The 11056-nt window shown below is 47.9% G+C and overlaps 1 protein-coding gene across 10 annotated transcripts in view; it reads right to left on the reverse strand.

The window, feature by feature from the left end:
• The window catches only part of Epb41l3 (erythrocyte membrane protein band 4.1 like 3), a 211384-nt gene that overhangs the window by 145750 nt on the left and 54578 nt on the right, over positions 1-11056 (reverse strand). The window lies entirely within an intron of this gene.

Here is an 11056-nt window from a genome sequence, read left to right on the forward strand (position 1 = left end):
AAAGCTGACCTCATAGAAGAAAAGAGCAGAAGGGAGGTCACTGTTCGTTAGGAAGGAATAGAGACCGAAAAAGGAGTCCCAAAACAGAAAGCTGGAAGGAATTCATTCTCGTATTGAAGCACAGTTAAGTGCAGCTGACCTATAAGTTTGTGTGAGTTTCAAAATAATTAGAAGAGTTTAAAGGTCCCCAGTGAATAGAAATACTAAATGTCTGAGAAGGGGGACATGCTCATTATCTTGATTTAATCACTGCATGTGGTACACACATATGGAGTTATTGTACTGTTTCCCATAAATATATAGATATTATATGTTTCTTTTTAAAAATCTCCAAGAAAAAAGAAATCCTCAAAAGAGAGGTGTCTTGCAAAGAAATATTAGTAGGAAGCACTTATTTGTGTTATAAGAGATTACCTACAGTGGATGAAAGGGGCCCTGGATGGAGTACCATGTGTGTGAGATGCACACAGGAAATGAGTTGTGCCTAAGCATCCACTGGTCACACACGGAGTGGCTGCCATCAGATTTGCTGGTGTTCACACCCGGGAAAACCCATGACTGTTGCTGGCTGCACATTTCCACAGTCGCATGTCAATGAAACACAGGCACATTTCTCACCAAGCATAAAGAACTTGTGGTACACACAGTGTCATGACTAGAATTTCAACAACTCATCACAAAACCAAAAGAAAGAAATAACATTTATGGCTTTATTCCAAGTTCCTGTATGATGTGGAAAAGATGCTTAGGATTATCTTAGATGATGAATGAAAGAAAGTTCCAGCAAGCAGAGAAACACATAAAAATACTTGACAATCTGGGGGATTCTGTAGGACATTGTGTCATTTTGTGACACAATTGAACATCTTGTGAATCTACTTTCCCTAAGGCTGTTCCGGCCTCAGGCCCTCATCCTGGTAGGGAAGCACCTCCCTCTCTACTCCTACCCTGGGGCCCTTAGGGTCCTCTCCAAACTGAAGGTCTGGTGAGCCCAGAGCAACATAAATCAAGGAGTGCTGCTGTTGCTCAGCCCTCTAAAGCCTGAAGCACCAACATTATCTGCCATCACCTGCACTCTACACCTGAAGTATATGCCATCAAACTGCAGCCACGTGCTGTAGTTTGGATCCAAAAGTCCATGTGGCAAAAGCCTGGTCTCCGACACGGTGCTACAGGGAGGCCTGGAACGTTGAAGGGGAGGAGCCCAGTGAGGGAAGGGCTTTTAGGGGACTGTAGGACCCCAGCCTCCTTTTTACTTCGTGGCCGTGAGGTGAGCGGTTTTGCTCTCTCCTATGTTTCCACCACGATGTGCACTCTTGACCCGGTCTGAAGGCAATGGAGCTAATCAACCATGGGCCTGAAACTTCCCATAACCCTTTCTCTCAGTCAGTTGATCCTCACTGGTACTTGCTGCAGTGACGACACATCAGGCTTCCCCAACATTTCCACATCCTTATACATTTTTTCTTATCACCTTGCAGACTACATGATTTCCTTATTTGTTATGTTTTCTATCTGTCCTCTCTCACCCTGCGTGCCAGTGTCACAAAAGCAGTGGCCCCTGATTCTCCAGGTGGCCCAGCACCTAGAACAGTGCCTGGCTTGGGAAGGTATTAAGGTTGGGATAAATCTCTCCCAAAAGCTCCACCCCCAGCTGAGGGAGGTATAGGAGCTGGTGGAGCCCCTTGGGAAGCGGGGCCTAGGGGGAGGAAGCTAGGCCATGGGAAGCATGCTGCCTTTGAAGGGGATATTGGACTCTAGCCCCTTCTCTGTCTGTCTTTGCTTCTCCGATGCCATGAGGTCCTGTCCCCCACCAAGCCCCCCTACCCTGAGGTTCTGCCGTACCACAGGACCAAAGGCAATGGAGCCAGCCAGCCATGGGCTAAAGCCTCTTAAACCGTGAACCAAAAGAAACTTTCCTCCATTAAACTGTTTATCTCAGGTATTTTGTCACAGTGATAGAAGGCTAACTCACCCAAAAGGCACTCAGAATATGTTTGTTGAATGGAAAAATGAAGAGAGCAGCAGGGATCATAAAATATGGTACTCTATGAGGAAGGGGATTGGAAGGCTATTAAGTAGGCTGAAGAGTTCCTTTGGCCAGGACTGAGATTACATACAAAGACAATCTGGAGGAAGAAGCTAAATCTAAGAGGGACCAACTGATGTCGGATAAAAATGTGTACAGAGTTCCATGTGACACATCATAATCCTCCCTCATCTGTGCAGGGAACACACGGAGACCTGCAGTGCATGCCTGAAACAGCAGACAGCAGTGAACCCTGTAGAGGCTATGTTTTTCCTCGACGTACAGACCTATGACAATGTTTAATTTATAGATTAGGCACAGCAAGAGATTAATAGTAATGATACTAAAACAACTATTACAACAGTACTCTCTAAGAAAGTTACGCACACGTGATCTGTCTCTTCAAACAGCTTACACTAGATTCCCCCTTCTTCTTGACCGAGGGTGACTGAAACCATGGGCCCTGTACATTGCTTCCACCCAAGGATGGGGCAGATGTGGGCACAACTCCCAAGCACCCCACCAAGCTCCCCGTCCTTGCTGCTCAGCCATGCAGGGGACAGTGGCAGAGTCTCCTCACCACCTACCTGGAGAGGAGGGGGATGATGGTAAAGCCAGACGTACAGACACCAGGCGGATGGATGTCACAGGACTTATCTCCCCCTCCCCAGGACAGGAGAAAATGGGGTGGGATCCAAGCAGGCCCTCTTCGCTCCCGTGCACAAACAACGGAAATGACCGCGATGGTAGAAAATGTCAGGCGGCCTTGAAGCAGAAGCGATGACAGCTTTCCTATCAATTGTTGCCATGGTGATATCTATAGAGATTTTGCAATGATTGAGCACTGAATACTCTTAGGAGAGCCTAGTGGAAGAAAAAAGTCACAGCCCGCCCCGTCTTCACAAATCACTCGCATCCCACTCTCAGTGGCTCACTTCCTTTGACTGCCCTTGGCCTGCCCACGAAATGTGAATTTTAGATGCTCTCATTTCCTGCTTGAAGCCTGAGCTGTCTTTCCATGTGGTCGGCATTCAGGTTTTATTCGGTGATTCTGTGTCCTTTCAGACAGCGCCAGTCCATTCCTTCCTCTGTCTCTGGATCCCGGCCCCTCCCTCCACCAGGGAACCCAGGTCCTAGGGCCCCCGTACCTTTGCCATGCTTGGAAGTCCCAGTGCGAGGTGCTGGAGAGCTGAGTGAATGACCCTCCACCCCGTCACTCCCACGGGAACCCAGGAGTCTCCAGATGCCTCCTCTCCCTCGCCTCTCTAGCACACCCGCCACCAGGTCCCTCAAAGGCCCCCGTGCTGGCTGCCTGGGTCTGTCCCAACCCACTCATCCTGCAGTCGTCTTTCCTCGTAGGGGAGGCTCTCAAAGCTGGGGTGCCCCGTTCGTCCCCTCTGGCTGGCGGTCTCCTCTCCATGGTCCCTTCACATCCCTGACGTGATCCCACGTCCTCATGAAGGGCGCTGGCACCCCCGTCCCTTTGCTTCTCCGTGGCCACCACTGTACCTGTGCATTTGTGACTGCCTGAGGGCCACTGTCCCCCTCCCTAGACCAAGTCCCCGTCGGGAACCCGGGTTACTTCCCCTCACTGTGGTGCCTCCAGCCTGGCAGCTGGGAGACGCTCAGTGTCTATATGGGCTAAGCAAACACGGACGGAAGGTGGTTTGTGGACGATACAGTTGACAGCGGTCAGGCTTCAGCCAGGGCTCCCCACTTGTGCTGGATGCCGAGGAAAAGGCCAGCACACACACAAGCACTCTACAGTGCTTTTCAGATCTCGGACGCTCAAGTGAGGCACACACTGGACACTCAGCCACCCGCATATTTACGCAAATGACTTGCAAAGGTAGACTGAGCCCCTCCATGGAGGAGGCGGGGCGAGCCAGAACTCCCGCGGGCGCATTCGCTGCAGGAACCCCAGCCTTGCGCTTGCCCCAGGCCCACAGCGGGGCAGGGACGTAGGGTTGGAAGGCAGTCCTTAGAGGGGGACCGGGGCTGACTCCCTCCCGCCTGCTTCCTGGATCCCCACGGCGAACCCTGACCGGAAAGTCAGAGGGACACAGGGAGCGCGCTCTGGGATCGCTGAGGGAGCCCGGGCGGCCTCAGGTTCGCAGCCCCAGAGGCCCAGCCGCTCAGACCTGGCCTCGCGCCTCATTGCCCCCACCAGCTGCTGGCCTCGCCCGTCTCCTTTATCCTCTCCCGTTTCTAAGCAGTGACTGAACCCGCCTCAAGGACCGTGGAGAGGATTAAATGACCATGATTCGTGTGGAAAGCACTCGGCGCTCGCTCTCCGTGTCATGTAACTGCGTCACACCACCAACCGCGACTGACTCCCAGTCGCCCCTGTCCTGCCTCACCCCGGGGCACGGAGGACCACAGCGGAACGGAGACCCTGGCGTCAGCCCAGGCCAAGCAGGGCGGCTCTTGGCTCTCCGAGAGCTGCGGGTCTCCCTGCAGTCGGGCAGCGACTGTGCGCCCGGCCAACAGTGCGTCGCTCCGGGGTGCCAGGCACACGCTCCGTCCAGCACGACTGTTCCCCAATCTTTGCCCAGTCTGGCAGCCACTGCCTGGAGCACTGGATGGGCACTTGGAGAAATTCAAAAGCACCTGCCTCGTTACTGTAGAATCACTTCCAAAACTGCAGGTAATTGTAACTGAAGGTGGATTGTTTTTTGAGGGAGCCAAAATGATTTAGTGCCAGCATAATGAATTAGGGGATTGAGTGAGGCCAGAGCCACTTGTCATAAAAAAAAAAAAAAACCAAAAAGAAGAGGAAAAAGAAGAGAGGGAGAAGGAGAAGGAGAAGAAGAAAAGTTTTAACTATTAATAAGGAAAAAAAATAACTGAAATCCTCAGAATAGTGTGCTAGTTCGGGGGTCCAAAGATTGTGAGCAAGAGAACCATCTCTGTCCACCCCAACAGCTGTTTCCTCCTGAGTGCTTCCTAAGCACTAGGCATGGTGAGCACAGACATCTGTCCCATCACCTGTGATGCAGACCTGCCCAGCCCTATTACCCCACCCTCAGTGGGGTCACAACCAGGCAAGAGGCAGCACTGCGCTCACCTCACCGATGCACTTACCACTTGACCTCCACATCCGTGGGGTTTGCATGCTCAGGTTCAATCAATTACAGATGAAATATTCAGAAAAAAGTAGTGCCTGGACTGAACAGGGACAGACTCTTCCTTTGGCATTACTATTCCCGAAACAATAGAGTAGAACAACAATGTGTGTAACATTTACGTTACAGTGGACATCGTAAGTGACCGGAGATGGTCTGAAGCCTGCAGGATGCTGTGTGTGGGTTATGCAAACACTGCCATTTCCTAGGACTTGAGCTCCTTGGTTTTGGTATCTGCCAAGGGTCCTGAACCACTGCCCTATGCATAATGAAAGGAGAACTGTGCATACACACGGCCCTTGCCCTCCAAGAACACAACACTCCCTTCAATGCCTACACTCTGAAATACTCATTAAAATACATCCTTTAGCAGTTGAGTCATTTACTAAAGGCACAAAGGTGGGATCAGTCGAGTCCAGACCAAACCACTGAGAACAGAGCGCTGCAAATGTACAGATTCCTAGTGCCTAGAGGAACAACAAGAAGACCCTCCCAAATGGGAAGCAGCAGTGAATCAAATGACAAACTGGAAAAGGAGGCACAGAACGGCGTTTGTATCCAGACATTATCAGGCCGTTTTGTGGAAGGGACCGCCCATCTCTGGAGGAGACCTTGAGTCTGCAGTATGCAGGATAATTTTGTGGATATTTAATTAATTATATGGCAGCCGCATAGCCTGGGTGTTAAGAGCAAGTTCTGGGTTTAAACCCGGAAGTTGCTGGTGTAAAGTTACCTGACCTTCAAGGCCTTGGTCTTTTCCTGGTCAAATGGGGACAATCACAGCATCCCCTTCTTGGGGCATTGAGAATGGAATGTATTATGCGACTCCGATTGTGCCTAACACATAGTACACAATATAAGTTGGCTAATATTATTAATATAAAATACATGACTTTAATTTTCCCTGAGAATTACTATCGGGAAGAGGTCATAACAGGACAGCATTTTTACTCTACAAATGAAGCTGGTTTTGTCGGTGATGCTGTAATTCAATTAGACTACACTGGGTAGGAGTTTTTGAACATTAGGAGCATTTTCCTTGCCAATAGGACACAGTGTCTGAAATTAATTAAATGACAGTTGCTAAAGTGAAAAGTTTTCAGGACCGTATCTATACAAGCCCTGGACCAAGAATAACTTGGCATGTACTCTCCACAAAAATGAATCAACCTTTTTTTCCCCATAGAGGACTTTGTGATCTTCAGAATACTTGGCTACAACTTTACTTTTATAATACTGAAGCAGCCACAAGTATTTCAAAATTACAGGCCAAGAAAATAGAGGCAATGTTTTCTACAGTGCAATATTCCCATATCACGAAGTCTAGTCTTATTAAGAGCTGTATCTCCAAATGAATGGAGAGGAAAATTCCCTTGATATCCTCATTTGGACCACTTAATTTATGCAGAGAGAGAAAGAGAATGAGTAAATGAAAGAAAGGGGTAGAGGAGAGAGAGAGACAGATGGAGGGAGACTGACTAGAGTATCCCCCTTAACCACAGAAATTCTTGTTTCTTCCCCATTCTAAAGACAGAGAAAAGCTTGTGTTGCATTATGAACACCCAGTTACCCCAGCAGCCACCCAGTATGACTCTGAACACAAAGCTTCATAGCTGCTCTGCAAAAAAAATGGCAGTGTAGCATAACTGAAATCCTACAGCTTACCCCGTGACTTAAACAGAGTTTTGCTCAATGGCATGGAAGGCCAACCACCAAGATAGTCTTTCCAAGGGAAGTATCTTGAGTCCTAAACAGTCAATCTACAAATGAACCCCTGGATGGAACTGTTTATAACTTCATGACCATTTGGTATAATTTGAAAACGTCTTGCAGTTCAGTTTCCCCCACAGGAAAAATTTACGAAGTCTAAACAAAATTATCAAAGACTCAATTAACATCTCAGATTCTACACACAGAAGCCAAATAAAATACTTTCAACTATCATCACATTATTGGCCATTTTTCTAGTAATACCAGAGAAAATCTGTTATAGACGGCACATATACTATGACCGTACTTATTATATTTAAAAGTTTGACTGTACCCACTCTGCAGCAAGACATGTTATGTAGCTAGCCTTTATGTGACTTTTCTTTTGGTCTTTAGCTCAAGTACTGTGACACCATTCAGATGTAACAATGTATCTCTGTCAATCTGGCCCAGTAGGACCTTTCCCCATAGAATTTCCTTTCTCTAAGAATTCTGTTAGAATTCATTTGCTAGATTAGGTTTTTCTGTAAGTCTGAGTTACAAAAATGCTGAGGATAATTTCAGGTGTTTGTATAAAAGGATTCTTTAAAAATGGAAACAGCACAAGAGCTGATTAGAGCCAAATCTAAAATTAGATGGTTTCCCTTGATGGATGGCATAGCAACAGACTGATGATTGACGGTTCTCATCCTCACCTTAGTTCAATTTTAAGACAAACTCTCCCATGGAGGCACATAGAGAACGACTAAACAATTGTGGCAGCACCTTCAACTTGATAGGAGCAGCTTTGTAATTTTAACTTTTCAAACTTCATTCTCTCTGCAAAAGACAAGTGGTTACTGCGCTCCCTCAGGTGTGGTACAAGTTCATCTGACGAGGGGAATTAAACTACAGATCCTAAAGTTCTAGCAAACACTGCAGGATGCCCTGCCAGCACCTGCACCACACCGTTCCGAACGCCCACATTTGTTCAGGTACATGAATCAGGAAGGGGAACATTTGCACATTTATTGAAAAGAAATTAAATGGCAAGACTTGTTATGCGGCTGGAAAGTTGCATTCCATACTTTACATGGTAATTTCCAGACTTTATGTTTGGCGGTGGAGGGGAGAGAACAAAGAACGTTCCGTCCTCAGTGGCTTCCATATGGCCCCATGAGAGAAATCCATCATGAACGTGCCAAACTTCTAAAAGGCTCGTGATAGACTGCAGAGGATACCCAATGAGAAATTTCAATGTTCCAGGATGAGACAGAGCTGTTATTAATTTTAAAGGACGTCCCAGCCAAGCTGAAGAGCTCCTATGGCCAAGGCTGTACAAGTTGAACACAAATATAGAATAGAATCCAGAAAATAAAGCAAATCCTCCTGAGTTCATACTGCTCTAAATAAACGACTGAATAAATAAACAAAAGGACAAGGCGGAGTACTTCTTCCTTACAGAAGAATTCCAATTCCTAATTGTAGGAGGAATGAAGGAACTAGCGAAGTTACCATTAGAAAACGACCATAGTAACTGTCACAGGAGAGATCCACAGTTGAGTGCTTAAAATGTGGGGGTGTAAGTTGCATCATTTCAAAGACTCTCCCCTCAATTATTTCTTAATTGCAAAGGAAAACATGTTAGCAGTAGTTACCATGTTGGCAGTAGAGAAGCCAACAACCAGCACCTTAACCAAGTGATCAAAGTCAGCACCTTCAGCAGTAAAATGCAGGCATCCTGTGTCCTGGACATGAGGGACAGCGACAGAGGCCGGGGACACCGCTATTGGCAAAAGGCAAAACCTCAGTCCAGCCACGGGCAAACGAGACCAATCCAGACTGAGGGTCCCTCTACAAAACGCCTTCGTGAGTCACTCCTCAAGTGTCAAGGTCATGAGAGACAAGGAAAGACAGGGAACTGCTGCTGTTTGGGGGGAAACCAGGACATCCCCAATACCTCAGCTGCCACCCAAGGTGGATCCCGGATCGGAGCAGAGAGAGGATGGTGGTGGAAAAGACGTGGAGTGAAAAGTCTATGTTTAGCGGCTGGTATTGTGCCAGTGTCAGTTTCTTGGTTGTACTCACTGTACTGTATTTATGTAAGATGCTAATGTCGGCGAAGATGGTGTGGGATATGTAAGAACCCTGTGCTACCTTTTTCTCTCCTCTTTAAGCTTTCCACCATTTCAAAATAAAAAATTTAAAGTGAAAAACTAAGACATTTTAAAAACAGGTCTACTGCTCTGTGTCCAGAGTGCGTTGTACTTTGGAGAGTGAACATGAATATAAGTAGCCATCCTAACTGCCTTAGATGAAAGAAAATTTGTCCCCTTGACCTAGTTTCATTCCTCACTGGGCCAAGTATGAGCTGCGTGACCTGGGGCAAGTTCCTGCCACCCCACCTCTCTAAGGCTCTGTTTCCTTCTGTACACAAAAGGAGTATCTACCCCGGAGAGCAAGAAATGATGATTAAGTGAATGAGCTATATATACAGTGCGTTGTTGGAACCGGCCGGCAGGTTAACCAACACCGACCGTGGTGATGGAGTGAGACAGAATCTGAACAGCCCTCGCAGAGATCTCCTCCCACTGCGATGCCTGGGGGATCCCGTCCAGGCTCCCCCTCTGCAGGTCTGCTCAGAGCCTCTGTGACAACTTCCCCAGCTCCTCCCCACTCAGCCTCCTTCAGACGTTTCTTGAGCACTTACCGCGTGGCTTTGTATTATATTAGGAGAGTAGGAGCCCAGACACAGGAAAGAGTGGCCATTTGGATCCGTTTTCTGCCGTGTCATTTATAAAGGAAAGAGGCATTTCCGGTTATGGTCCTACGGGCCAGGAAGTCCAAAAGCGTGGTCCCAGAAGAAACTGGTGCTCATTTATTCAATTCATGGCAAACAGGAAAGGGTGCATGGGTGTGGAAGAGACAGAACAGGAGGGACGCCCTTGCTTGACAGCCCCCCTGAGGAAGGCAGTATTCCCTTCATCAGCCCAGTCACCTCTTAAGAACTCACAGCTTTTCAATAATGTTGCAATGAGAATGAAATCCCAACAGCAGCTTTGCTGGGGACAAACCACATCCAAACCACACCAGGGAGTCTCTTTTGGAGGAAAGAATACACGTGCTGGTCGTCTAGTGAGAGAACATGGTGTGCGAACGTCCTTCCTTCAAGCCCAGTCCTAGGGTGGCACCTAACCCAGCTGTGTGGAGTCTTCCTGGGGAAGAGGGGCTAAGGCTTCAAAGCAGGCTGGGTGGCGGGCAGGGGGAAGGTATAACAGGCAGACATGGGGAAAGTGTAAGCAGGAGCAGTCGAGGGCAGGCCATGGCAGGGATGTGAGCGAGTCCTCGCATTTGGTGGTGGGCTATAGTCGAGGTCAAGGGAACAGGACAGCCAGATCCGCATCCGAGAGAAGCACTCAGGAGGAAGGACCGGGAAGATGCGTTGATGGCAGGAGATCAAGGATAGTTGTGCTATCATTTAAGCACAAAATAATATCATTAATAAAGCAGTTATCACTGTTTCTATGTTATCGGGGCACTAATAGTAGGGAGGGAAAAAAGCAAGCTAAATTGAGAAATACAGCAGAGAAAAAACTGTCAGGATTTGATGTCCCATTTCTTCTTCTTCCTTTTTAAGATGAGCATTTGAAAATTTTAATTGACACATAATTGCACATATTTATGGGCTACAACGTGATAATTTAATACATGTATGCAGTGTGTAATGATCAAATCAGGGTAATTAGCTTTTCCATCTCCTTGGACATTTATCATTCCTTTGAGCTCTTTTTCGTAAAACGTGCAGTCGAGTGTTATGCGCTGCAGTCACTGTGCCATGATGTAGGACATTAGAACTCACCCCCGCTGGATATTGGCACCCGCTCCCAAGCTCTCTCTGTCCCCTCCGCCTGGCTGTCTCTGTCTTGCTCCAGGGTGGACGGCTAAGCGTCTGTTGGGGGAGGAGGAAGTGTGTCCTCAGTCCGGGCTCCCGACCCACACGACCTCATGGGTGGCGGTGCCACTTGCCAACAAAGGAGATGGGGGTGAAGAAATGTGTTTTGGAGGAGGCTGGAAAGTGCCCGACAAATGGTGTATTCGTGTATTCCGCTGGATACAGGCTGAGTCTGAGTCATGCAGGAAGCATTTAATTCACACTTTCTACAGTCCCTAAGACACCTGGGTGCCGCTCAGCTCAGGAGAGATGGGAGGGAGG

The sequence above is a fragment of the Heterocephalus glaber genome, unplaced genomic scaffold (genome assembly GCF_053883595.1).
Source record: "Heterocephalus glaber isolate CG9 unplaced genomic scaffold, H.glaber_assembly_v1.0 deba00000331, whole genome shotgun sequence".
NCBI lineage: Eukaryota > Metazoa > Chordata > Mammalia > Rodentia > Bathyergidae > Heterocephalus > Heterocephalus glaber.